We start from the raw sequence: 23832 nt of genomic DNA, 5'->3' as shown, positions 1-23832 counted from the left end.
CTAAGATAAAATAATGACCTCACTGAAAAATATGTATGGTCACAATTGAGCTGGAAAATAATGTTGTAGCAGTCATTCTACCAATCATTCATATTTGACGTTGTGCTTTAGACTGGAATGATTGCTGATGGGATAAACCAAAAAAGAAAAAATGGGGAAAATAATTGGCAATTCATGGCTGATGTGAATGCTTTTGTGCGATTCAGTTTGGAGTATATTTTTTTTATTTTTCTCCAGAATCACAGCCGTCACATGTGTAGGAAAGACCTTGCTCTGCAATTGTTGTTTGTGAGTTATCAACAAGGACCTTAACCATGAAAGGACACTTCTTGGTCCGTGCCGGAGCCAAACTAAACAAGAGAGGGAAATAAGTGATGCAATCCAAGGGATAGCCAGCAACAAGCAAGTCGGCTAGCCATCGTCAAGGCCATCTCCTCTGTACTTTTAAAGTCGTCCATTGCCAACAAAAATGGCTGCCGTAAAAGTCGGACTGGAGAAATCGATTTAAATAATACATTAACCAGAATTTGCTATGATGTGAAATGAGAAAAAAAAAAAGGTCAATGATTTTAATACCATCATTTCAAGTGAATTCTATATTTCATTTTATTTTTCAATGGTATTTACTTATATATAAAAGGCAAAGTTGTGAATATGTGTCTTTTCAAAATGTTTAGCGTACTTCCCGACATGCAACAAACTGGAAATTTGCCATGTGGGTACTTTCCAGACTGTATGCCATACAAAAATTATAAAAATACACTTTTTTATTTTGGGAGGGTCCTCAATAATGCATATATTTTTGCACGGCAAGTGAGCTGTGACGTCAAATCTGTCACGTGACCCGCGCATGTGGAAGCGTAACGCATTGTAGTGGAGTGGTTAGCGCGCTGCGCTACAAACCCGGCGACCCGAGTTCGATTCCCGCTCACGGCCACCACCGGTGACGATTATTTGAACCGGTCCTGGGCCTCCCCTCGGTCGACTCAGCCTTAAACGATTAACTGCTGTGGTGTGTGAACATCTCCACTGGGGAGACAAAGGCGAAGCCGGGTAGTACAGCTCGTGTTATCTGAATGATACATAATTATTATCAAGTTAAAAGCTGCCATAGTGTCATGGTTAGCACACTGAACTTACTACAGAGGTCACCAATTTGATTCCAAATTCTGGTGCGACATTTGAAAAATATCTCAATTGGCCCACCGGTAGTTGCGTGTGATGCATTAAGTGCGGGTATCCAATGCCCACCTCTTCCAAAACGTCTGGTCGACATGGCAGAGTAGACCATATGCCCTTCAGAGTTCATTCAAGTGGTGACCCTTCTGCCAACAGTAGCGTGAGTCAACAAGTGCACATTTGCTTTTTAAAAATTTCAAACGTTACATTAGTTATACAAAATGAGTGATTCTGCCAAGAACGAAAAAAAACTTGCACACAGAAAACAATGATAGCGAACATCTCAGCAGCTGCGTCACGGCAGGTGGCACTCTTCGTGACTTTGTGACAAAGGCCTCCATCACTCAATCACATCTGTGATTGCGAGAAAACACCGGGAGAATTGGTCCACGGTTGCACATCACAGCGCAGCACCGCTGCTGCCACTCGGTTGTGTTCGCTCCAATTTTACCGTGACGATAGCCCGAGTCAAGAGGAGGACCACAATGTTATTTTTTCTGATAAAAATTACGTTGTTATTTTGCACTCACACGGGAGGGGCTGTGTACTCGTCGCACAATTCGTGCCCGCCGTTTGAAACCCTCGGCTACAGTTCGGCGGCGCGATACCTTTTGAACCCAGCCAGCGCTGGCTCGGTGGCAAATGCACAAAGCAATTCCACCAACCTGAGGTTGCCTAGCGTGAGTAATTACCACGAGCCTCCCTGCCGGATTCCTAAATCTCACGGCGGCGTGTTGTCCTATCTCCCGCGGCTTATCGCTGGTCAAACGCGGGGACATGCAAAAACGCGTGCGGCGCACTCTCAGCACGCCGTAGCAGCTCACTGGGAGCGCTGCAAATCTGCATTCACACGTGGTTGGCACCGATATCTGCCAGGCTCTCAGTGCGCCTTTTTTTTGGGTCTTTTGTCAATGACATGCGCGTTGTTGTTTTTTTGTTCTTCTTATTCTTCTTCTTTATTCCTTTCTTGCTAACTTATGAGCAATTAGAGGATAAAATGAAAACTGCCAGTATTCCGGAGGTTGCAACCGTGTAAGGCCCCCATTTGAATTGGTAGCGGAGTGGAACGGAGAAGAGGTGTCGGCGCTGCCAATCAATGTCAGTTAGCGCGGTCACGTGCGCGAGCGTGGATGAAGAAACTAAAAAAATCCCACCCCGCACGGTCAGATTTGCTCCAGTCGTGGCAGCATGCGAATGTGTTTCGCGGCTCCGTGGTTCAATTACCAATCACAACACGATGTATTCTCAAGACGTGTGGGCACCTGTCATATCTCGCTGAGATCGATTTATTTTTTGTTGCCTTACCTACTTAACACAAATCAAAAAACGACTAAGTTTTAGTTTTGAATAAATGTTTAATGCATTTGTTCTGCAAACAGGCCTAACAGCAGATTTATATATATATCCATCATACAGTTTTTTTGGGGTTAGATCACGTATATATTTAAATGTGTTGTTAAACCCACCAACACCCGACAGAGCCAACTAGTAATGGTTGTCACGTAAACAGAACATGCCATTTGTCACTAGTACAGCACACCGGTGTGTTGGAGAGCCAAGCCACAACATTTACAATCTGAGTCTGATGTCTCGTCCGTAATTACAACTAGCTTCATCAGGCGACACCCAGATTAAAGCTTACGTGTTAAATTTTTCTATATAAAGTTTACATTTTGAAGAGATTAGATGTTTATTAATGAACAGAATTAGATTGTTTTTGACCAAATCACCTAGAATGCACCTGATTTCATCAGACGAGGTAGCTAAGGGGCCGTCCATAAATGACGTCACACGCCTGGGGGGGGGGTCAGATATTTATGACGATGTGTGACGAGTGGGGGGGGGTTGAGAAATCTGACGTCACATCAAAATGCGCGACTTTAAATACATGTAGACAACACGTTCTACTTAAATAAATATACTTTTTAATACATGTTTTCTCTTACAACATCAGAGTGCAGCGCCACATTCAATAGGCACTACAATGACAATAGTTTAAAGCGATTTTAAGCATGTTTTATATTTTTTTGTGGGGGGGGGGGGGGGGGGCAGAGCTTTGTGACGTCATATTTGACGTCACAAACCGCTCTGCACTGTGGGCAGTAGAGGACAGTGGAGCAAATCTATTGTTGTGCTGAACGCCACTCTCACCTTCACCAGCCCTCACTGACCAGCGTGGTGAAGTATGGTCAAATCACATTCACTGCCTGCACAGCATGGGGAAGCCCTATTCCAAAATGACTATACATGTACACATGCATACGTACTTTACACACTTAATTAATTCACTGTGGGTGTGTAGATTGGTAATTGAAGGTGATGATGATGAAGCAATATTCACTACGAATGGAACTACTGTATATATTTAGAGCTTAAGCTCATGGTAATTGCGTCAAATTGAAAGCAACAATCGACCTTTTTTTCGTGTATGTTGTGTGTAATGGATTAATATCTCGACATTCAATACAACATGGAAAAATAAACCTCACGTTTAGTTACACTTAATCACACCAATTCATAGAATTGCTAGGCATTAGTGGAGTTGTAATTATCGCCCTCGTATTCACAATCAAATTAATACTGCTGCAATTGAGGTCATTAGTGGCTATACGCAATACACGTTTATACCCATAGACGCATCTGGCGTAGAGTCTTTTAAAGGTGTGCAGTAGATCACTCGGCCGGGTGCTGATGGGAGTCTAGGAATAGCCCCGCTAGGGGTCTGAATGCAAGGGGTGCTCAAACCATGGAAACCTTTTGGCTCGGAGAGATGTCTCCCCGAAACGCATCCGCGCACCCCAAGCACTGCACTGATTGCTTCACAGCAGAGGCGCATGGCGTTCGAGCACGCAGCGTTTATATGGCACGTTCATAGTCTCAATACTTTTTTTTCACAACAGTAATGTGTGCGCCACCTATTACGATGCAATGCCTGTGTTCATTCCGAGTGAGAAAAAAACATATAACAATTCAAATTGGGTGCTCATTCCTAACCATTAACCTTCTTTGCTCACGAAACTGTATCATAATTAATCAGCTCAATGTGGACGACATGTATACCAACTGCTGACAGTCATAATTCATTAAAGTTCGAGTGTGTCTTTTACTGCTTTGTCGACTGGTGTGGTGCCACGCATAGAAGTGCTCCACAGCCAAAACAAGCTCCTGTTTTTGTTTCCGCACAGCCGAATGACCTCAATGATCCCAAACACTGACTCATCAGCTGAGACCTGCACCTCCGTAAGGCACTGGCGGAGCCAGTGGGGGTGGGGTGGCACATGCCCCCCAATGATCCGATCGAAATCCCTAAATTCGATCGGATCATTGGGGTTTATTAGTAATACATTGACATTTTGCGACCCCCACTGCCACTGTGTAGCATATTATTAAGTGCCAGGAACACTACGAGATGATATGACAATAGTCTGAGTCCATAATTGGCAATAATTAACGGCAAAGCAGTGAAAAGTGACTCACATAATTGTGCCTAGTTGCGTATACAGTACACGACTTCCCTGAGGGCATTCACCTTCAGTTAGCGCGATGCTGATCACACAACTCAGTTTGAATTCGACCCTCGATCGATGGCTGCGCCATCGCCGCACACGCATCGAATAAAAAGCAAGGGACAAGTCCTTACTTACTAGCAACTCCTCTATCATTTTTCATTGCTGGAGGGGTTGCTCCCCCCTACCTGAAAATCCTGGCTCCGCCGTATGGCATCTTGAATGATTGATTAACAGAAGCAGACGTCTGCGTGAGTGTATGCGAGGAGAGGTCAGCTCTCTACACTAAACTATTTGTATTTTACCAGGTAAGGCCCACGTGAGCTGTATAACTTTTTTTTCAGAAGCGACCTGACCACGCATGAAAGCTCAACAAAAGTGGCCTTGTGTGGAAATGTAAAGCAGCCACATACTCGAAGTGCATGTTCCTGAATGTGGAGGGAAACATCCAAGCGGCCACGGGGAGAACATGCAAATTCATATTTTTAGGTTTTTTCTGTAAAGTCACGTAGGTAAAAAAATGTTCAAGGTAAAAAATATTTTTTTATATTTTTTTACCTACATGACTTTACCGGAAAAAACCTAAGAATATGAATCCTTGCAGTCACGAAAGCTTCAAATCTAGAACATGCAAACTCAAAATATACAGGCTTCAGGGTCGGGATCGAACCCACGACCACCTGTATACCTGGCGAGGTAGTTAACTTCTCACCACCAGACAGTGTGAAGAAGGTAGTACAGTGCAATAATAGAGCTGTAATTACGTGTATTATGTGGCCTACTTCACTTTATTTAGCCATTTCATCAATATGCGGATCCATCCCCTATGTGTCCGTGCAACCTTCTTACTTTGTATGACTGCTGTAGATTCAGAGCAAAAACTATCATTTCACATTTCGGTGGCCAAGCCAGATGACCGAATCGGGATCAGTGGAGTGCATCGCTGTAATGTGCACTTCATTATCACGACACTGCCCCTTATTTGTCCAGGAAAGCCTGACGAATTCTTGAGGCTCTTTGTCATCAGAGTCCTGCATTGACATAATTGGCCATTTCCATTGCGGAGTTTTTAGCTTGGCTTAAACGTTATCATCGCCATGGATGAAGACCTCACCAAATCTGCCTCCATCTCTCGCGATCATAATACTCCACACTTAACATCTGTGTTCATTTCATCACTCCATTTCTCCTTGCTGTACATCCTCTCGGACACGTTTCATTCCTCGACTGCGACTCCATCGTGACCCTTGGCCATCTGCCATCATTGCGTCTGGAAACTGGTCCTCCTCAAGCTCCACGTGCTTGTTTGTGTCAGCCTGAATGATATCGCTCGTCCGTGCTTGTTCTCTAATCCACGCGTTCCTCTTCCTAGTCTCTAAATGTAATTTCTCACATGCATCTCTCCATGCTGCTTTGTGCACCTTTCAGATATGTTTTTGTTATATCGTTGTTCATTTTTACACACTTGTATTGTCGTCAATGACCACGTTTCAGTACCATGTTGTCCATTATTAAAGCGTAATAAAACATAGCCAATGCTAATTGATCTTTATTTCAATAAATATTACCATATATACTGTGATGATATTTAACATTTATAACCATCGTCAGCCATGTTCAATCCACTGCTGGATGAAGTCCTATGCAAGCCACCACCAATGCTCACGATTCAAGTCATATACGAGGAAATCTAAATCAAAAAGTAGCAATGCAATGTAAGCAATTTTTCTTCATATGCCAACTCCACAGAGAGTAAATATTAATTGCAACCTGTCTGGCTTGTAACGCTCGTTCCTTCGAAATGAGTTATTTTCAATTGCACGAAATTAAACTCACTAAATGCTTTTACGTTGCAGTTACATCGTACATGCAATTGAGTGATTTTAATAATCTACGTTTAAAGAAGTCAGTTCAAATTTGTATTTTCATGAAATTCAGCTGCCCCTTATTTGAGAGTCTACGAAATTGCACGAATATTAAAATGTAAAAGTTTGTTGAAACTGTGATTGATCTCTTAATTAGTCTCTTGCATGGATCGCATCAGCTGTTTCATAAAACACGGCACTCATGTTAGGGAGGGGAAAAAAACCCTAAAAAGTTGTTTGATTCATGGGCACTCAAACTTTTTATTAGCGAGTACCACAGGACAATGATTATAGTGGATTTTAGCATTCCTTGAACAATTATTTCGGCATGAAGCAATTTGTCTGATGTGTTTGTTGGCATGAAATAGTGACAGTACCCAATCATGTAAGTTGGTTATTAAAATGGAGAACGTATTTTTTAAAATATATAATTACAAGTACATTTTTCATCAGTCTGTGAATCGACTTAATGTTGAACACAAATTATGCACGTCTCATGTCTTAATTCAATTTATAATGCGGTTTAGACATTTATGAAATACCTTAATCGGAGTTTGTGAAAGAAGTCTACGTTTAAAGTAGAATATGTATGGTTACTCTAAATATATGTAAAGATTAACTCTGAACACACAACCCCGAATTTCGATTTAAAGCTTTCGTGACTGCAGGGATTAATCTTCTTGGTTCTTTCGGTAAAGTCACGTAGAATGGAAATAATAGAATAATAAAAACATTTCAACATAATAAAATAATTTTCACGACGTTTTGGCCACAACGCAAGCAGCCGTCCTCAGGTGGAGAACAGGTCTGCCGAGAAGACAGAGTCTGAATGACACTCCATGTGACTTTACCGAAAGAACCAAGAAGACACAACCCCGAGTGAGGTGAGTCACCCTGCCATGCGCAGATGGCATTGTGCTGAGTTGAATCATCATTGGTTATTTTCATAATTGTGCTGCTTTATGCATGACACGCTCATTTCACATGTAACAGCAAGGACTCTCTCATGTCTGAGATGTAGTACAGTGAAATGTTACTGGTAGGAACGAAGTGAACCAGCCTACAATAGATTATATCGTCCGTCCGTCCGTCCGTGTAGCAACATCGCCCCCTACTGCAAACACTTGGCAGGACCCTACAAAAACATTTACACTCAGTGAGGCTTTCCTGGCTGAACAAGTGTCATAATACATGATGTTTATATTCTTTGGTTATTCGTTCCTACCAGCCCACCCCGCAGGGTCCTGTTAGTGCTCATCGATTATCGCGGCAGGATATGTATCTGCCAACAGGCTATGTGGTGGTTCACTTCCCTCCACTATCCATCGCTGGGATCAGTTATTTTCTTCATCTTGTTTGCCCCATCTCGTTTGTATTGTTTGTCCTTTTCTCTTGTCTTACTTGTACAAATAAGAAAAGGTTTTACCCTTTCTGGCAATAAAACAGGTGTTAAGATGTACAAACACCAAATGGATACCTTTTGCAGGGCATCACGTCCGCATTGATCACATATACGCGTGGTGTTTGAACACCTTAATACCTGTTTTATTGCAAGAAAGGGTAAAACCTATTATTTTTCATCATTTTTATACTGGTAAAACGATAAAAAAATATTACTGCTACAGTAGAGTTGTTCCATCAGCCTAAATTTAACATGAGCATCCCATTTGAATATGAATGTTAACTTTGCAGCTCTGCTATTTGTTGGTCACACCACTCATTTGTATTAATAATATAGTGCTGTGGCTCTCTATGTGTCAGTGTCCATACAAAAGTATTACGCATTAGCATATTATGTAAGCACACTGGCCTCACAATTTTTTTGTTTGTTATAGGTCAAATAATTCACTCGTCCATGCCACTGTTTCTAATTAAATTAATCTGTAATCAGTATTACTCTCACATCTGCCATGATTTTAATCAATCAATTCCTTTGTTTATTTAACATCTCTCAGCATCCCGTCTTTGCGATTCAGCACGCTGTCTCCTCCTCTCCTGCGTCCTACTCCTCCTCCTCTCTTTGACCTCAAGATGTTTGTGTCTGGAGCCCAGTTTTTTTAGTGTCATTCTATGTCGCCCTTAAGACGCAGCGTGCAGCAAAACCTCCTGTAATTTATTGCCAAACAAAGCTCTTTTCAAACGATGGCATGAATAGGCCAGACATTGAAATCTGAAGTTGCAGGACATATGCGTGGGAACGTTTGAATAAATAACAAAGGATATTTTCATCCATGTGTTGTCTTCTTCCGGGGGAAAAAAAATACAGTCGATTCCAAGTATCTTTTTTTTGGATGTAATTTTTTTGTTTATAATTTAAACTGCTCAAATGAAGCAACGATAAATTACCATTATAACTTTTGATCGTGATGTTTCCATTGTAGGTACTATTTTAAACACGTGAGTTCCCACAACTTCTGATGGTGAGGCTGAGAGACGTGTTGATTGTGCCTAAAATGTAAAGTGGGTGACCGCAAGCTGTGCTGTAAGTGAGAGCTAGAAAGTGGAAAGGAATGGTTTTTTTTCCAATAATGGATGGAAACAAAAGCTAGTTATGCGAATGTCTAAATTATTTAAAAAGATTCTTTCATCTAAAATTAGCCACATCATGCTGCATTTGCCAATAAACACATACTCTACCATTCAAATAATTGTGAAAGAGACAGATGGGAATTTGCATTCAAATACATTTTAAGTTCTGGTTGGAGTTAAGCTAATTAAAACTATAAATGTTTCATTCTTCATGGGCAAAAAAAAAATCAAAGAAGGTATCCTGCAGTTTTTGGAAACTTGGTCACAAAATGGTGCCAATCTCAGGATAATGATAATTTAAAATTTGCATCGTAATTAGAGGATCAAATAGTCCGACTCTCGAAGCTGCAGATGTTATTGAAGCTGGCCAGAACGTTTTGCCAACGCAGGATTGGTACCGGGCAGGTGGACAATATATTGCAGCGAGGGGACGACTGCTGAGTCGTGAATTATGAGCAGAAATATGATAGGTGCGGTGTTTATTATTGCCAACCGCGAGGTGTAAATGCATCGTAACAAGCTCGTTGCTCCGTGTGCATCTATGCACCTCTGCTATACGTGCGTTGCATAGGGAGCAGTGGCGGAGTTGTTCTCGGACTGTGCGATGATATTCATAACTCGAGGTCATGTATGCTGGTGGTAAATTAGTACCCATTTGCATACACGTCTTGTGTTGGATTTCCCCTACGTTGCTTTGGTATTGCCTTGGGTGTTCCCTCGATTGGGCTTTGGTTGGATATGAGAAGCCAATGCTTTATGTTCTCGCGAATGTCAATAGGCGCTAAATGCCAATGTCAGGGTCTGCTAGCCACAGAGGGTGTCAGGAGAGAGTGTTTGTGCGGTTGTGCTCTTCCTCCTCCTCCTCCAAGGAGCGCAGACTACAGCGGTTTATTGTATATTCCGGAGTTTGGGTTACGTGGCCACAGTCGCACTGTGGCTGCAATGTGATTCTTTCATTCATGAAGCAGATGCGTGCATCGGCATATTGATGTCCTGATGCGGTTGATGGTTCCACCGGCATCTTCGAGGAGGAGGAATATCAAAGCCGGGAAGTTGCAGACCTTTGGATTCATACTCTTAGGTTCACTTGATGCAGTAATTTTAGCTGTGACGGTCCCACCTGATGACGGAGGCTTGTGTTGCCTCCGAAACGTCGTGATTTATTATTTTATTTTATTTACATTATTACTTTTATTAACTTTTAATTTTATTTTTTACCTACGTGACTTTGCCGAAAAAACCTAAGAGTATGAATCCTTGCAGTCACGAAAGCTTCAAATCTAGAATTAAGCCCTTTGGGTCTTGAATGACGTGTTTATTCTGTACGTCTGCATTGTTCCACTCCATTTGCCAGCATTCTTCCGGATCTGGGCAAGATTCTAGGATGGTGACAGCGCCATCGCAGAAGGGGAATTCGGGACTAGAGTCTGTGGCGAGGTCCACTGTTGCGGTCCTGGTTGATGATGGCTGTAGTTGGTTGTCATTGGCAAGAAAACGTGTCAATTGCCTTGCGTTTGTGGAGGGGTGCTATCTAGAGCTGCCTCTAGTGAAGGCCCTTTAGCCAGCAGTGACCTGAGAAAGTAATTGCAGGGCTACACCTTTAACCTTTCACAGGTGACGTTATTATTGTCAACATTAAATAGTGATGAGCGATGCAATATTGTTCGGTGCACTTATCTACAATCCTAACGGCATGGATTACATTTATTGCAGTATGCAATTACTGTGTTTATTGGAATCCAAATGTTTATTTAGTCAAACATGAATATCTAGTGCAGCAGTTGAGACAAAGCTATTTTATTATGACACTGTATGTAATAAACTGTTGGTCTATTTTACAAAGTGTTGCCCATGATACTGTTGTTTTATACATTGTATTACAATCTTCACCGTTCATCACAAGCGACAAATGCCATTTTTAAATCCTTTATATTAAGTTCGCTTGCTTGCTTGCTTGCGTGCTTGCGTGCTTGCTTGCTTACGACCATGCAAATCTTTTGGTCGTTTTTTAACCCACTTCCCGTGATCCAATCGAGCTGACATTTTGCACACAGACTCGTGCGTGACAATAAATTTTCGTGAACATTTTTTCCAAAATTTTACACTGTTTAGGGAATTTTTTTAAAATATTTAATTACCAATTGCTTAATGCTGGCAGACAATCATCTGACCCATAGGTGGCAGCCATCTCAAGCCAGAGGACGAGAGGACTCTAGCCGCCACGCATATAAAGGATTTAGAGTGGTAAAAACTTTGTTTTTACGGGTTAATTTTTTAAATCCTTTATATTAAGTTTGCGTGCTTGCTTGCGTGCTTGCTTGCTTGCGTGCTTGCTTGCTTACGACTGTGCAAATCTTTCGGTCGTTTTTTAACCCACTTCCCGTGATCCAATCGAGCTGACATTTTCCACACAGACTCGTTGTGCGAGACAATTAATGTTCGTGAAAAAAATTCCCAAAATTTTACACTTTTTAGGCAAAAAAAAATATTTTACATATATTCAAATAGAACTCATTCATGGCTTTGGCTGAACGTCACAGTGTAAGAGCCCAGAGCGTAACCCCTCCACAGGCCGTGGCGGAGTAGCGCAGTTGGTAGCGCCCTCGCTTCCCATGCCAAAGGTCGCGGGATCGATCCCCGCGTCCTCCACAGGCGAATATATTTTTAAATCCTTTATATTAAGTTCGCTGCCACGCATATAAAGGATTTATAGTGAAAAACTTTGTTTTTACGGGTTATACTTATTACTTATTTATTTGCCCGTATTGAAACGGCTGTACGTTGTATGGACCTGAAAACTAAATTTCCCCTGGACAAGAATATGGGGTAAGCCATATAGGTTGACAGCTATGCATCTCTGTGTATCTCTGTGTATCCCTGTGGATCTCCATACCTGTCAACCCCTTATCAGTGCCCTACCTTATTACAGACCAATTCAGACCTTAATGGTCACCCCGTGCCCTCATAAATCTCAACGTTCATTCTACAAAGTGCCATCACAAGGGAGAACACACAAATAGACGTTATTTTGTTGTTGCCTGCATTGAAACTGCCGGCCGCCGTATGGACCTGAAAACTCAATTTCTCTGCACAAGAATACGGAGTAAACCGCGTGGCTTGACACGGTATGTTGTACGCTACGTGATCGTAAATTATTCATCCTCCTACAAGAATCGAGTTTTCAAATCCTTTATATCAAGTTCGCATGCTTGCTTGCTTGCGTGCTTACTTGCTTGCTTACGACCGTGCAAATCTTTCGGTCGTTATTTAACCCACTTCCCGTGATCCAATCGAGCTGATATTTTCCACACAGACTCGTTGTGCGTGACAATTAATTTTCGTGAAAACATTTTTCAAAAATTTTACACTGTTTAGGGGAAAAAATATATATATATTTAATTACCAATTGCTTAATGCTGGCAGACAATCATCTGACCCATAGGTGGCAGCCATCTCAAGCCAGAGGACGAGAGGACTCTAGCCGCCACGCATATAAAGGATTTAGAGTGAAAAACTTGGTTTTTATGGGTTAATTTTTTTAATCCTATTTCTCTCCGCCTGATGAAGACCGCTTGTGTTGCGTTTTTTTTTGCTTTTATTATTTTCAATGTATTATTTCTATCTACGTAACTTTACCGAAAGAACCAAGAATATGCAATCTTGTCTTCTAGATTGTCATTATTGCTCTTATCTGACGATGTACAACGATATTTGATTCAAATGTGAGTGCAATAAAATGGCACAACAATAATAATATGAAATAAATGCATTTGCAGTGATATTTACCCGTGACATCATTGCACCTTAGCAATCACTTTTCAATGTAGGACACATAGAAAGGTGGTATTTTTAATAAGTTGCTGTGCTGGCTGAATCCGAAAGTATACTATGATCTTTTAAAAGAGCATTAAGAAAAATTCCTGAAATGTAATTGAACAGACTTGAACATATAACACAGCACGGAGCAAAAGTGTTTGCTCCTCGCACAATATATATGCAGAAAGAATCACAACGATCAAGAAAGTAGGTGGAGGAAAAATAAAAAGACCCCGTCAACGTCGAGAAGTTTCAAATGTATTCTAAACAGCAGTGCGTTTCTCTACTCAGATTGAGATAGTGACACTCTCCCTGTGATGTGCATCTAAGCTGTGGAATATCAAAAGTGATTATGAGTGTTTTTGGCCGTAACACCGTCACACAACGGGAGGTTGTTATGGAGATTATGGTTGGGTTTTGTGGCATCCGCATACAGACCGGGCGTGTGGCTGAACGGACCTCTTGGCATTGTGAAATATACGTGACATCCAGACCTCAAATAACCCCCGCATTTTGTCTGTACATTAGAACATTAACAAAATTGGTTTGGGCGGTGGTGATGAATAAAACACCTTGCTTGCAGCCAGTCATTTCTCTTACTATATGCAAATGTAAACATTATAATGAAATACATTATTTTTCACATATGCAATCCTCCCACACACACGCATGCATGCACAAGGCATACAAACGTAGGTCCCATGGCCTTGTTGAATGCTTGCATACATATGACACGTACAACATTTTCACCATTTTAAATTGCAATCATATTATCACGTATACATGCTTGTAGTTGCTGCTGAAATAAAATGTGTAATTCACGCACATAATTCACTGAAAAGTCTAAAATGGCACACATGGTGTGATTTTGGTCAGTTCGCAATAAACACATGCCACGCTTTAGGAACATGAAATGTGCCTTTCATTTTAAATTATAAACAGTAATGCAAACTAGGTTGATGAATTGGCACATCAACTCCGAGAGAGATGCATGGGCCCAGCCAGTTACAATTAATGCTACCCTTGCTGATCCGATCGAGAACATAAACTCATGGCTTAGTTTAGCAGCAGGGTTAACCGAACTACAGTTCTCGGGAGCCACCAATTTACACCCCATTCAAAGGAACTCGTTCCGCCGCTGCACGCGCCCGATTGTTGTTAAACACGTCCCACGTGACACGCTAAGCAATTAACACTGTCTGCGTTAATAGAGCCAATTCAAATTAAGACTGAAGTCCGTGTGGTTTGCACGTGTCCCTCGTGTGTCCGTGCCCGCACGCGTTCCACGTGACGCACAGCGCTGCTTGGCGCGTCACGTGGGACGCGTTTAACAATCATTGGGCGCGTGCAGCGTGGGACGAGTTAAATGTGTATTCGAATGGGGACGTACGTTGGTAAGCGCGGTAAGACAGATAGCGTGGTGGAGTTTGTACCCCCCCCGCGCCTCCTACACCACTCTCAACTCAGAACACCTTCCTGCGGAGGGAGCTGGTAGGAACGTTGGGTTGCTCGGTCAATGGCCAGGGTCAACGGCGGCGTGGTGTATTCCGCAAATATGGCCGACTGTGAGGGCGGGCACAAGCCGGCGTGAGTAGGTTAAACGTTGAGTTTTATAAGGGCACCACGGGGTGACGAGCCCCTCCCCACCCAGCCCCACCCCTCCCAGCCCCACCCTCCCCACCCAGCCCCTCCCCACCCAGCCCCATCCTCCCCACCCAGCCCCTCCCCACCCTCTCCTCCCTACCCAGCCCCTTTCTCCCCACCCAGCCCCTCCCTGCACGATGGACACAATAATCACTTGTGGGCTGGTGTAACCAGGAGGTTCCTACCAGTATTAAGCCCTAGGATCTCGACAGTGCGGTCTCAGCGCTGAGACACAAGGGGTAGTGCTCTCTGAGCAGCCCAAGCTGCCTGTACGTGAGAATAATACGTAATTAGAACGAGACCCGACTGAACTCGCAGTAACTCCCACGTGTGTTGCTTACGAACGTTAACACATTTTTATTATTATTATTTAACCAAAGGTACTATACTCTATAACGACGACACCAAGTGAATGCATTGTCAACGATGGTCAAACCGCGGGCTCGCGAGCCACGTGCAGCGATCTGCCGGGCAACCCAAGAGCCGGCTGGACAAAGACGCCGCTGATATTTAGCTTTACACCAAGATTCTGTTTTAAATGGAGATAAAAAAAAATCTGCGGAAATTGGAGGGAAGCCCCGGGGCACTCATGCCTTGCAGCGGAGCCAATATTCAAGTGTGTCTAACTCCCGGAGTGCTTCCCTGGATTCCTAAATTTAAAACTCCGGAGCCAACCCCACGTGACCAGATAATGCACGTGCCAATTCGCGTGTCTTGGCAGTGGACCACGTGAATGATTTGATGTGCGGCCAGTGAGCGCCAAGGTAGCGAGATGTTAACCTCCTCGCCTGGTATACAAGAGGTCGTGGGTTCGATTGCGAACCAGACGCCTGTATATTGTGAGTTTGCATGTTCTCCCCGTGGTCGCGTTGATTTTTGTCTGGGTCCCCTCCACATTGAAAATGAACATGCATGTGCGACCACCGCTTTTAGAAAGGTCACTTATATCGCTCTAGACTACCATATGGATTACAATGTTATCGTAGTTATTTTATATTGGCAAATTCATACGTGATTACTAACCAATGGCACTCATGTACGATATAAATCCACACGTTTATAAATGGCCTCACGGTACCCGCTGGGAGATTGCCACATGTACCCTCAGGGGTCCATGTACCCCGAGGTTGAGAACCACTGCTCTATACCATATCGATTGCGCATCAATTCCAGTGTGCCATTGAGGGGAAGTTGGGAAGGCCTGGACAGATACTGGCCTGGGCACGGTGCTTACCCACGCCATGAGCAGCTAGGATCTATAACACTGGTCAACAAAAAAAAAAAGGTTTTTTTCTGGCCTGGACTTTTGCAGCTGTTTTAGACTAATTCCAGGGTGCTGATTCCAAATCTGATCTCAGATTTGCTCTATCACATTTTTATGCTATCGGCATACCCCATTTTCATAGATTTTTACCCGAAATTAACTCTGTCACTTATGATTGCAGGTTGTTGCGAGTCAGTGACTGCTTTAGTGTTAAAATATGGTGCTGTATTTTTAGGATAGTGTGTTTATAATATCATTTAATGTAGATATCCATATTTATTTAATATTTTTCTTCTGCAGTTTTTATTGAAAATGCAATATTTGATATCTCAAAAACCTAATGTGATAGACAAAAACTGAAGCCAGATTTGGAATCAGCACCCCAAAATTACATTACACCCGTTGGAATACCTTATGCCAGAAAAAGTGTGTTGACCAGTGTTATTAATGTACAGCTGGCTGAAGCCCCTGAGGAAGGTAGCAAGGTGTTAGATCCCACTGCCTAAACTAGTTGGGATGAGCATTGTGCAAGTCCTGTGCAATACACAGTAAACGACCATTGCACAATTAGTAAAGACGTGCACAATTAGTGCACCGTGTGTAATTAACATACATTTTGCATGTGAAGTTGAGTCAACCTGTATGGATTTACCTCGCCTCATCTTCCCACGCTCTCCAAAGAAATGAATTATTCCAATTAATATCAGATCACGGAAAGTGATCGTTGTGAAGATTACTCTCAGAACTTGTATTACCCCAGGCGTTCTGAATCATTGTATGTACTCTCTGATTTGTGCCACAGCACATGTCAAACTTGGTTACCAGCTGAAAATGATAGACATGTTTGTATTTGAATGTGGCTCACGATATGTTCTGTGTTGCAACGAACCATGATAATAACAGGGTAATGACAATTTGAGCAAATGTGTCACTACATCGTTTGTTGAAACGGCTTGTATGTGCGTGTGTCCCCGTCAGAGTATAACAAAGTAATATCCACATTTCATTTAATCTCATTTCTACAATATATATTGCCATGGTGTGTATACACACATTTACAATGATTATATGTCAATGAACTTCAGTCCGTTTGCAGTCTACAATTATACTCAAATAAAGCCTTGATTGGAAATGAGCTACTGAATCGCTGCATTTCGAAACCTATTGAGGTCCATCACAGAAGAGCCAGGGTTGGGTGATTTCCTGTTGCCAGCGCACATTCGGAAAATGCTCTGTCACGAGTGCATGCTAATCACGTGGGCATAATTGAAACAAAAAATATGCAAGCATGCTGATCTGCGCACCCATTGGGGAGCTGTAAGGAATTGAAATGTCCATTTAATGTGGGTGTTTGTCTATGGATTCCCCTGAATGCCAACATCACGATGCTGAATTTGGATCCGCTCTTTGAGTGGAAGGCAGTGTAATGCTCTGAAAATCAGTCCAATGCGCTTACATTTCTTCCCTTGATGGACCAAACGAGCTGTAAGCATTTTTTTTAAAGCAGCAACAATTAATGCAATGTGTATTTGAGGAAATGGATGCCGCGTTGGTGTAAAGGTTAGCACACACGGCAATTGTATCTCTCCTCACCAGCAGTATCATTGGGGACTCCACATTTATTTGATCGGCATGACGTCTGGCGAGCATGGAAGAGTAGGCCAAATGCCCTCGAGAAAGGTTATCTAGAGGTCCCTAGAGTGAAGGCCAGTTCTGCCCAGGCTGCGCCTGTATTTGTATTTTAATGAGGCAGACATGTTATTACAGTATTTGCATGTGTATGATAATACTATATATGAGTGGTACATGATAATTGACATGTTATGCAGACATATGAAAAATATGTGAAACATATGTCCGTGCAAAATGTCAATATCTATTTCTCAAAACATGTCCACCTTACGTTGTGTAAGGTTTTAATTGACAGTATACTTTTAAATTCTCGTTTTCCCAATGGTGTTCTCAGCATCGTGAATTGAGAAAAGGGCATACTTAATGTCACTGTTTGGACATCATCGTGCGACATTTTTTAGGCAAATTGTTTATCACTTTCATACAAAATCGGAAAACCCCAATTCAAGTGCAACGGATTCAATAAAAAAACACCCATTCTGCTACTCCTCATGGCACAATCGCAGAATTAGCCAAAGTAGTTGTGGTATCGGAGGAGTTAATGTGGAGTTAAACATTATTGTGGATATGTTTTGACAAATACTGCATATGCACACTTACACCATTTTAATTGTTTCCTTCAGGGAGAGTGGGTGGACAAGATTATAGTGGCTTGAAATTGTTCAATCATGAGATGTTCATCACTTTCTTTTTATTGGAAAACTCAAACTAAACTATTTTGATTTTACCAGGTAAGGCCTGCTGATCTATACAGCTCTTTTTTAGAAGCGACCTGGCCACAAATTATTGCTCAGCGAAGTGGCGCATCGTGTGGAAATGCATCGTAGCCAAATACTCTAAATGCATGTTTCTGTGGAGAAATGTTAACTACCCCGCCTGGTATGCTGTTGACGAGCACCCATAAAAGCCGGCACAGTACACGAGAGCGTGTGTGGCCACCACCACGCCCAACCGCCTTTGTCTCCCCATTGGCGTTATTTACACAACTCACCAGATGCTGATTTGAGGCCGAATCGACCTAGGCGAGGCCCAGAATCAGATCAGATAATCGTCACTGGTGTTGGCCGTTAGCGGGAATCGAACTTGGGTCGCTGGGTCCGTAGCGTGGCGCGCTTACCGTTGCACTACTACATCAGCCCATATCCTCGCACACCTGCATGCATGGTGGTCACCCATCCACGTATTATCCAGGCTTCACACTGCTTAGCTGTTAGGATCTGGAGTGCGTGCATTTACACAGACCTATGACTAAAAAATAAAATGAAAAATTAGTCATAGGTCTGTGTAAATGCACGCAGTACAAAATATAACATTTTCACGGCCTTTGATTTTTTTTCCTGGATTTGCCATTGCTGTAACTATTGCTTCCACCCATATATATACACACGCGTGCCGATGTACTTGTTAAATCATATGTAAGAAAACATTTTATAATATCTGTAACCTCAGTAGAAAGTACACGCAGGTGTTTTAAAGCACACATGTTTTTTTATTGAAATGACACGAAGAAAATTAACGGAATAAATGTTCCCTAAATGCGCAGGTTTTGCCGTGATTGATAAAACAATGGCCTTAATTATCACGAAAGGCAAATCGCATAAAGTCATCAAAAAAGCTCATTCAATCTGCAACTTGCAGGTGGAATAGATTCAGTGTTTTGTTTCATGAACACAGTTCAAATACATTTTTCAATAATTGTCAGATATTTTTTACACGCACTTAAAATACCAAAAAGTGTGAATGTCTACGGTTTAACATTAACCAACAAACTTAGAAAATTCAGATCATACAACAAACAGTACAAAGTCAGCTGTGAGCATCTCTGCTCAAGTAAGTTGTTTGAAAATTATTATTTGAATTCCTGTGAATGTTTATTTTTTCTTCTGTTAAGTTGCTCTTGGACAAGCAAACACAATTAAACAAAATATGGCATTGTTAAAGTCTGTTTATTTATTCTCAGTATCTCAACCACAATTTTTTTTCTGATAATATACTGCAAGTACATTTTAGAAGTAAAAATACCACTTTGTCTTTTGGGCTGTAATACCGTGGGATGTACGACGTAGTCCAGACGTATTGTGACCCCACCCCTCAATTAATTGATCTTTAACATTGATGTATTTACATATTCATTTCTGTTTTAAATAAACCTTTGAAAAAATATGAAGTTTTAGGGAATTGGCGCGTTTCGGGAACGCATCTACCGCGTTAAACGAGGAGTTTTTTGTTATTGGTATGCATGCTTGTGCAACACTTCCAACTCAGTATGGCAAAAAAATCAAGCTAGTAGATACAGAAGTGTACATTTTCGAAATGTCAACATTTCTCCAGTGGCTAAAACCCATTCCTGTGAAGCAGACATTACAAGTGAAGAGCTTCCTAAGGTTGAACTTTTTGTAAAGGAGTACAAGATTGATGAGCAATGTGAGAGCATGAATGGGATGCTTGCAGTGGTGTTCACTGTTTGAGAACTTTCGCTAAGAGCAACCTCATTAAGGGGAAATAAATTACGTTGTGCGAGAAAGTGGCATACCACAAAAGCCTAAAAATACCGAGATAAAGTGTGAAGGAAAGCCATTAGTAGGTTTACTGGAGTGTCCTTAAAGTAGATGAGTGTGGACAGCTCCATTAGGATGACTGCCAGTCTTCCCTCAATAACTGAGAAAAAGTGGTTATTTCTGCTGACCTAAGATAAGCACTTACATTTGACCATTAGCTCAGCACTTATTGGTTCTCCATGAAGTGATGGACAATTTTGATATCAAATATTGCTCAGTTTTTGTAAGATACATCATTGGTTTAAAAGCAAACATCCACTTTCAGCCTTTTCCTTGGGCTGGCATCACGCTTAAGACTGATTAATTGAAATCTATGAGGTGAAGGTGCAGAGCTGCAATGTTTTGCTCAAACGACTGCTGGCAGAAATGCCTCCAAGAGAGCAACCCCCTTTGAGAGTATTGGCCTACTCTTCCACACTGGTCCGACGTATTGGAAGAGGTGGGAGAAGCGACACAATGCACGTGACCTGCTGTCTCACTGACTGCGGTGGGCCAGTTCGTACTTCTGGGTGGACAGACAGATGCGGTGGAATAGCAAAAAACGGTTGTCTGTAAGTGTATATTTATATATTTTTGAGAGCAACGTTTTGGTATCAACATTATTTAATATATATGCGTTGATTATATTCTGCAGAAAGCGTACCATTATTATTGCTCAAGGCCACAGTGGCATTTCCATGTGTTTTAAGCAAGCCCTTCTTCATATGCTTTGCATGTGCTGCAATTGCTGATATCACCATAACTGAGCGCAGATTCTCAGACTCGGGTTTCTGCAGCATTTTTTGTTCACGATAGTATTTCCTACATAATGTCACGATATGACCGTGATCGCGATATACATTTTCCATACCTTTCTGGTGTTTTCACATTTTGATCGTTGTTTTCATCTCGTATTTTTTGTTCAGTGCATATTTAGCTATAGTTTACTCAACAAAAGTGTGCAGTAAGTTATTTTTTTATATTAATAATCGTAACTTTGCAATCTGTTATGAACATACCCCACTGGCGTTTGAGGAAATGCCATCATGTAACTGGCACGCCAAAATGTAAATTTATTTTTGCATGCATAACAGCTATTTTGTTTCAATTTAATTAGAATGTCGTACTTTAGTAATTATTTTATAAATATTTTGTCAGTAAATGAGACTTTTTTATGAGCCGTGGTAATCACAAAATACCTTAGCACATGTACAATAAGTTATCTTAGATATTATAAAGTTAAATATATTGTATTATCTTTAATGTTTTATCAACCCTACTCGCAAACCACCACATTGACGATTTCCGTCTTTAAATATCACCTGCTTAATTTGTATTCGAATGGAAATAATGGGGAAGCATGGAATGGGGAGCGGAGTTTGAGAAGCGTTCTTCTGTGACAAAGTAATGTAGTCAATTCTGTGTACAATTGTTACCTCGCAGACAATATCATCAACGTTTCTGAAATAATGAGAATTGGTTTGCATAAATGCATGACAGTACAACATTGCTCATTTTTAAAGCGTTAAGAACTCATGGTGACTTAAAATAGCATGACGAAAGAGTTTTTTGAAAAATAAATATCGTTTTTTTTTAAAGAGAAAAATACTAAAAGTTTATTTTTATTTTTTTAGGACAGATCACTTGAGGTGTCTGGACATTATCTCAAATAGCACCTGAAATTGCAAAGTCGAAAAAAAAAGAGTTTGACTACTTTAACGCTAATAGGGTTTTCCCCCTTTTGTCTGGCAACAAAACTGACACCTTTTGCAAGGAATCATGTTTACATTAACCACAATACCTGCAGTCAAATGCAAACAAAAAACAATACTCTGATAATTTATGCATTGTCCTTGAAACTGATTGGTCCACACCACAGACAGCTTTCTTTAGAGCCTAGTCTCATATGGTGTTCGACCAGATGACGCCAAAAGGCGCACGTTTGTTTTTTGTTTGCATTTGACTGCAAGTATTGTGGTTAATGTAAACATGATTCCTTGCAAAAGTTGTCAGTTTTGTTGCCAGAAAAAAAAGGGGAAAACCCCTATTAGTATATTTTGGTACTGGCAAAGGAGGTCCCATGATGTACTTTAACGCTGTTGTGAATCCAATGTACAGATGAGTCGCATACCAAAAATAATAACAGTGCGATACGGGTCAACAGTCTGTTGTCGACCAACGTGGGAGTCGCACCCTCCATTCTATTTCGCATGGGTGCAATGCCACCTTGTGCACAGACTGACCAAACACATGCTCATGATACTTGCCGATAAAATACTATTCTCTCGCAGTACCGTAGTTCGCGCACTGCACTTGGAAGCCCATTAACCCGAGTTAAATTGCTGGCCCACGGCTAATATTGGTGGTGAGTAATATCTCAATCAGTCCTGTGTCCATCTGCGCTGACCTGTATGGTAACGTATGGTAAAAAAAAACGACCATGACTGACACGACACAAGGAGGCCTTCATCCAGCAGTGAATTAACCAAGCTTGTGTCCATCCTCTTGGTTCTTTCGGTGAAGTCACGTAGAATGGAAGTAATAAAATAATAAAAATAAAACATAATAAAATAATTCTCACGACGTTTCGGCCACAACGCAAGCAGCCGTTTCATTCTTCACCTGAGGACGGCTGCTTGCATTGTGGCCGAAACGTCGTGAGAATAATTTTATTATGTTTTATTTTTATTATTTTATTACTTCCCTTCTACGTGACTTTACCGAAAGAACCAAGAAGATGAATCCCTGCAGTCACGAAAGCTTTAAATCGAAATTTAACTTGTGTTCATCATTATGAATTAAACATGTCATATGTTTCGTTTTGTTAAATAACCTCCTGAATATATAGGGATTTAAATTAGAACAAACCCTATGTGGAAACCAATTAAATAAGGATATGCTATGAGTGGTGTGCGTATTTGTTATTGATCAGGATATGTCATGTTTTCAGAGTGGAATTTCAATACATATCACATTTTTGATAGAAGATGGAAATAAAATTATAAGAAGTACCAGCAACTTATCGAGCATGCGTACACTCTCTACGAAAGGATAACGTTATTAGCATTTGTCTTATTAAGAGCTTGTCTTTGATGATTATGTTAAACTTCCCAAAAAAACCATTGAGCCGGAAAAAGGCAAATGTATACCTTTAATCAACCGTTCTGAAATGTGCAGCGGTCTGGCTCTTACTGTTTTAATTTTGCCTGTGTCCTTGGTGAGAAGTATCAGAATGCATACATTTCTCTTTTGATTGACAGCTCGACAGACTTGTTAAAAAAAAAAAATCAAATAGGGGGTGATTATGTATTGAGACCCAAATATAGTTCAGGGTTTTTAAGGTGTAGTAATTTAATAATTAATCAATATATTGACATGGCTGTCATTCGGTGTCGTTTATTTTGGATTGTCTTGCACCTTGTTCATTTTTAGAAACTGTGTAATTGTAATATAGCTTGTGAACACGTTGCATATTATGCAGACAGTGGTCATTGTTATTGTAACGTAGTTTACGGCACCTTCTTCAGACTAAATCTTGAAAAAACATTTACATTCTAGATTCAGCATGTTGATTAAAATCTAAATTTAATTTAATTCCCTAATCTCACGAGCATTGAGGCAGTGCTACTATCCTGTTTTCTTAGCCCTGAAGCAATAGTGGAAATTCCACATTCATGTGGCGGGGACGAGTCCCTCCATAGGACAACCACCGTCGACTTCATCACAAAGTGGTACCAATTTTAGTGACCTCGGAAGGATGATTGTCCGAGTCAACCTCCAACTAGGATTTTAACTCGCAGCCTTCCGATTATGAGCCGCTCTTTCTACCGTTAGCCATCCGGTCGTTTTTTGTTGAAATA

Source organism: Lampetra fluviatilis, chromosome 36 (assembly GCF_964198595.1).
Source record: "Lampetra fluviatilis chromosome 36, kcLamFluv1.1, whole genome shotgun sequence".
NCBI lineage: Eukaryota > Metazoa > Chordata > Hyperoartia > Petromyzontiformes > Petromyzontidae > Lampetra > Lampetra fluviatilis.
Note: the sequence above shows the minus strand (reverse complement) of the source record.